The sequence below is a fragment of the Arachis ipaensis genome, chromosome B03, assembly GCF_000816755.2.
Source record: "Arachis ipaensis cultivar K30076 chromosome B03, Araip1.1, whole genome shotgun sequence".
Taxonomy (NCBI): domain Eukaryota; kingdom Viridiplantae; phylum Streptophyta; class Magnoliopsida; order Fabales; family Fabaceae; genus Arachis; species Arachis ipaensis.
In genome coordinates this window covers 747,698-754,443 of record NC_029787.2, presented here as the reverse complement: position 1 = coordinate 754,443, position 6,746 = coordinate 747,698, and positions in this window count along the sequence as shown.

The following is a 6,746-nucleotide window of genomic DNA, read 5'->3' as shown; positions in this document are numbered from 1 at the left end:
TATTATAAAAAAATTATAATTAAAATAATATCAATTTAATTTTTATTTTTAAATTAATCTAAATTTTAAAGTTATATTTTAAAATTGCTACGCTACCTATTTAAAATTAGTTATTTAAAAAATTAGTACATTAATTTTTTAAAAGTCAACCTATTTAAATTAATACTAAAAAAGAGTACATAAAAAAATATAGATCGAATTGGATTGATTTAAATTTAAAAAAAATAATTTGTACGTGTTCAAGTTATGTGATGAAAAAAATGTGATAATTAAATCATTTAGTATATGAGAGAATATTTATTTTAGACTTAAGTGATAATTAGGTCTCTGAGGATTTCGCATTCGGACAAATTAGACCCTGAAGAAAAAAAAAAGTAACAATTAGATCCTTCAAGAAACGAAACATGAACATGTTACATTCTTCTATTAGTAAGACTAACGGCGCCTCTGACGTGGATTGTGAATGTGTTGAAGTGTCTGTTAAATACCACATTGGAATTACTCTAAATGATAAGGACAAATTGGTCCTTCTATATTGTTTGAATTTAACATGCCTCAAACTCTAATTTTCCAGAATTTTCAATTATTCACCCTGAAACAAAACCTTAGCACAATGTAGAATGAATAGCATCGGAAGCTCCAGAAGCACGAGGTGCCAAAGGAAAAGGAATGAAGGTAGCGGTTGAAATTATAAGGGTGACTCAACACATGGAAAATGTTTCAATAATAAAATGACTCCCAAGTGTAACTGTCATCTATATGCAACAATATACAAGTTTGGAATAGTAGAAAATTTAGATAGGTTGTTCTTAGAGTGCCCAAATTATAGGGTAATTGTTAATTCGAATTTTTTTTATTATTTGAGTTTTGAGTATTGCATTGAATTGAAATTTATAGCTATCATTCATGGTATATTTTTTAGTTCCATTTATAAGACAATTTGTTATACTGCAAGTTTTTTAGATGGTTGGATGATGTTACTAGAGATGTGGAGGTTCAAAATTCTAAGCAGGGAGTGGAGGATAGATTAAATGATTTAGAAGAGAGAATTATGAGATTGAAAATGGATTGTAGAAATAAGAAAACTCCAAACAAAATTATTGGTAGTAGATTTAGAAATGTTGTGTATTTTATGGCTGGTTTTTTAATTATAATTATTGTGAATGTGTGGAGCAACGATTTTGGGTGAATCAAATTAGATAGTTGATGTATAAATGTAGTAGTATTTGTAATTGTATTATTATGAATGCAATAATGAATAAGTATTTTTGAATCATTGTATAATCTATGATGGATGTTGGTGTTAATGAATTTGATGTTCACATTGATGAAATGAAAGAAATCAAATAACTATAATAGGCATAAGAGCGTTGTTATATTATCTAAGCTTCCAAAAGATTGTTTCCCGTTACAAGGGTTTATCCAAAAAAATACTGAACACTTATCTGTGTTACTAAATCAAAAGAAAATCTACATAGCAATATTATCACAACTGCACAATATATTGTACCTAATTCAAAACATGATTTAAATCCAAAGAAAGTATATCCAAAATACTAATCGATCATATCCAAAATATTACAGTTTTATTCATTGAAGACTTTAACTAAGGCTTAAATCTAGGGGGTAGGAATGAAGTGAAACATTCTTAAAGTTGTTCCTAAACTTGTTGCAGCCAGATTTCTGCAGAAATATCATCAGTTAAGCTTGTTAATTGTTATGGGAGAGCTTATTCAGGCCTTATAATTGATTGTTTTTTTTTAAATAAGACTAGATTCAGTGGCTTAGCAGCAAAAGATTTTGACTGGACTTGAGTTGAATTTTTTTCTTGGGTAGTTGTTGTTGAAGGGGCCTTATAATTGATTTCACATTTTGAGTAATGACATTGGGGTTAGAATTTTCTGTTTGGACTGAATTTGGCTAAATAGATATGAATGAAACAATTGCTCCAATATCAGACTAAAACTAAGCATCTAAATAATCGATTAATCAGTTTAATAGTAGGACTTCTAAACCCTTACAAGTTAGAAATAGGACATTTAAATCTCTAATAAAAATAATAACAGACAACTAAATCCTTAAGAATAGTGTGAATATACAATTAACTTTGCTTACCTGTGGCTGTGGGTTGGGTTCAGCAATGGTTTCTTGATTTTCTGGCTGAGAAGAATTTTGAGACAGCTATACCTCTTCTTATGTATTATTTTTTTACGAGAATCTTGTTCTTTTTTTCCTTTCTTAATTACTGGAGCTCTTTTGCATGTCTTGAAGTTATGGCTAGATTTGCTACACTTGATGCAAGTCACCATGAAGCTTCTCCTAACTTTATTTGCATTTAGCAGTGGCTCAATAGAATATTTTTTTTCTTGCATGTAGCTTTGGACGCCCAACGAGTCTTTTAAGCTTGGGTGGAATAGGTCTTGATCCTTCTGTCCTCTCCCAATATTGCTCACTTGGAACTGGCTCAACACAATGTTGGTATGTAGCATTGAATGAGGTCATTTGCAATTGCAACCATGGATAACAATAGTTTTCAGGTCCCTCATTTCTCCAAGCTATTGCAGATATAGCATGCACACATAGCATTCTTGACATGTACAAGTAAACAACAACAACAAATCAAATCAGCTAATCCAGCTAACAAACTATTTCTATATCTAATCCAAAAAGTTCTATGATTAGGAAGTTTTGATATGACCTGTGAGTTGCCACACATTACAGGTGCATGTGCTTTGGACCAGATTTACTAGCACCTTCCTCCCATCACATTGAACCTCATATTTGACTCAATCATCATCACCAATCCATTGTAGTTGTCACTTATCACTAGCCTTCTTTAGCATCTTCATTTTTTTTTTTTTGTTGAATTGGTGCAATCTTTTCCTTGTACTCACCCAAAAATTTCTTGTAATTTGTCATCTTTCTCATGATATAACATCTGAGTTCTTCACACATAGTCAATACTGGTTTAGCCATATAATGCACAATCCTTGAGTTCCAAACCTCACACATGTTATTGGTCAAATTATTTACCTTAGGTCAATGGCTAAAGTATGCTTTGACCCACACAGCAGGCTCAAACTTAGCCAAATAGGCTTATGCTTTCTCATTTATTCTCTTTAGCTTTTCCATACTTGCTTTGAACTCAACTGTAGTTATGTATCTAGCACACTCCCACACAGCACCTTTAGTTTGCTTATTTTTGTATTGCTTCAAGAAGTTTTTTCAAATGTGCATCACACAGTTTTTGTGATGTGCATTGGGCATCACTTCTCGAAGTGCAGGAACCAGACCCTAATAACAAACACATACAATTCAGTACCATAAGCATAATAAACAATCAAACTATGCTAACATATGAAGAATACTCTAAAAATTTTATCTTTTGTTGGTCAGATATGAAGCTCCATCCGTGTGTTTGAACATCTCCTAAATCTTCTAGCGATAGAGTCAGAAATCATTTTCATGTTTTCTTGGTCTCTGATGCAACCACAACATAAGCCACCACATATAAATGGTTATTTGAATCTTGAGCCACAACAGATAATAATTATAATAGTCCTTTAGAAAATACCAGTCTAGCCCAATCAATGGGCGACATCTTACCTTGAAACCTTACTTACATGCATCTAGACAAATATAAAGTCTATTAAATAGTGGAGAAGATTGTGGAATTGCCTCAACTCCTAACAAGGCTGTGCTACCAGGATTACTTTTCAATATCTCAACCAGATAATCTCTTAGTTTGCCATACTGTTCACTTTTCTTACCAATTACTAACTATCTTGCCTTCTTAAGTGCCCTTTGCATGCTCTTGTAGTGAATTTGCATGTTATAATCCTGCTTTACGTGTTCTAATACTTCCTTTTGTGTGAACTTTGGCTGTGTCCGTAATCGCTTCTCAAGTGTCTTAGTAAGCCATCTAACATTTACCTGATTGCTTTCAAAGTTCCGATTGCATGTATGTTCAGGAAAAAAAGTTTTGATTTGGAAACAATTTTCACATGAATTCTATGAGCAAAAAATTAAGAATGGACAATTTTTCTCAGCACACTTGGCTCTTGACCTCACCTTGTCATTCTTTAGCCACTGTAATTCTTTACCCTGAGCTACTGTCCAGTCCTTTAGTGTCCTCTTGAACTGGTCCAAAGTGTCAAACTTCATACCAATTTCTTGCTTCACTTTTCTAAATTCAACATCCTCTGAAAAGTCAACAAAACCAGTCCTGTAAACATCATTCTCTGCATCGCTTCCAACAGGAGTGTGCAAGTCCTCTGATTCATAGTCAAATACTTTCTTGTCACTTGACTCCTTGTTAGCGCGTGTTTCCCCCCAAAAAAACCCAACAAAAGGGTCATCCTCAGCCTCTTCAACATTTTTCGCATGTTCATGATGTTCTTCATCTCCATCATCTCCAAGTTCAATTGGGTGCTGACTTGAATTAAAGTTCCCCACGTGCTTTGTAGCCCGATGTTGCAGTCTTGAACTCCTCCTCACCTTATATTCCTTCTTCTTTCGAGGTTTAGGGGAATTGCTAAATACAGAAATCTCTTTATTAGTAACTTTCTTTCTTTTTGGAGAAGTAACTTTCTTTCCTTTTGAAGAATGGTTACTGTCTGCAACCTTCTTTTTTTTCATCACTCTTGCATGCTCCTCTTCAATATTAGTGTCTGATTGGTTAAAACCTGGAGGTGGGGGCTTATACAGCTCATCTTCAGCGCTCTCGTAACCATTATCATTACTGTCATCATCAGAAATAGGAGAATCACCAACTTCATCACACCCTATAGTATCTTCACCACCAAGAATATGATGCTCAAAATATATATAGAACTGCTCACACTCCTTGTTTTGTATTTTGTGCTCCCTTAAAGCATTGATCTCTAAATCTCCAAAGATAGGATGTAAACCGGCTTTAAAATTAGCAGCATTCAAATCAAACCACATCATTGCTTTGTAATCATCGTAACCCAAGCTCTTGAACAATTCCTTCAAGTCAAAGAAGTTCATAAGATCCAGATCTATCTCTGGAAACCTCTCAACTAAACCATCCCGGTAACTCAACTCTCCCTGTTTGTTCCTCACAAATTTTTTCTCATGGTTGAATACATGAATAGCAAATTTCTCCATCTGTTAAGTATAAACACAATTATTATTTGAATCAATTGGGACAACAGTTAACTAACGAATCAGGAATATGTATGTCTTTTTTTAATTATGACATAAAGTGATACTAGTCTTTTTGTTAATCATTAGTTTCAGCAATTATATACAAATAAACAGAAGCCCCCCAAAAAGTAACAAAAAATGCATAAATAATTCTAAATGTGGCAAAATGTGTCATGCAAACAAGTTGAAAACTATGGGATCACCATACTTTGCAGAAGATTAAACAATTTGTTTCAAACGAGGGGACCACCATAAAAGTAACTGACAAAGGGATACACTAGCTGACAAAAGCATCACCATTTTTTACCTGACTCGAGGATGTCTCCGCTAATACCGGTTTCTTTGATGACGTCTTCTTCCTTGCTGGTACATTGAAGAAGAATTGTGACTTTTGTTACTGCAGAGCCAAGACTCTTTGACCTTAGCTTCTCTTTAGGGTTAATAGGTAATAACAGAGGGTAACTGAAGGTTAAGAACAAAGTGAAACAAATATAAAAGAAGAAAATTTATAAAACGATGTCGTCCTACTGCAGATGTGGCAGAAACGCACACATCAGTTCACGTAACGGGACAGCAAAGCAACTCCGTTCCGTTTTGTTACATGGACTGACGAATGGATATATTGTGTCCAACGTCTCATATTCTGGGGGATCTAATTGTTACTTTTTTTTCTTCAGGGTCTAACTTGTCTGAACGCGAAATCCTCAGGGACCTAATTCTCACTTTACTCTTTATTTTATTAAAAGAAACGTGATGAGTTGAGTACTCTTTTAATATGATATGAAGAGTTTAAGTATTATTTAGTAGTTATTAGTTTATATGTTTAAATATTAGAATGTTAATTTAATTTCAGGTATTTTAACTTTGTTTATTTAATTATTAGATTAGACTTTATATTAATAAATTTAGAATTTTTTATTTTAATCTAATAAGATGCTATAAATACCTCATAAAACCAAAACTATTAATCTATTATAGCCGCTATAGAGAGATGAAAAGAGTTTCAAAATACTTTTTGGTTTGGTGATGAAATCATAGTGTAGATAAGTGAGGTTGAGTGAGTCTCTCCCTTATTATATCAGAAAATTGGGTAGAAGGCTGCGTGATTCCTTTTGATTTAATTTTTAAACTATGGTTTGGATAAGTTAGATTGAGAAGTCTTTTTTTATTGCATAAAAAAATTTAGTAGAAGATAGAGTAATTCTTTTTGTATTCAATTTCAACCCTTTTTTTTTATTATTTTATTTCAATTTCAATCCCTATCTTTTTATTTATCCCTTATTTCATATCAGCTTTGGTTATTAGATTAATTCTTATTAACCTATATTTGTCATCTTGTACCCAAAAACGGCTGTCACCCTCCTCTCCATCAATCTCTCCCTTTCATTCTTCTTCTTCTTCCTCTCTGCCCTAATCGGAGTTAACGGTGGTGATGGAGCTTCGGCAACGGCAGTGAGATGCAACGTCGTGGAAAAGCATCTCATTCTCCTCCCTCATCTTACGTTGCTCGGTCTCTATGTGTCTCTCTCTCAAGCTCTCTCAGTCTCTGCTTCTGTCTTTGTTATCAAATGAATGAA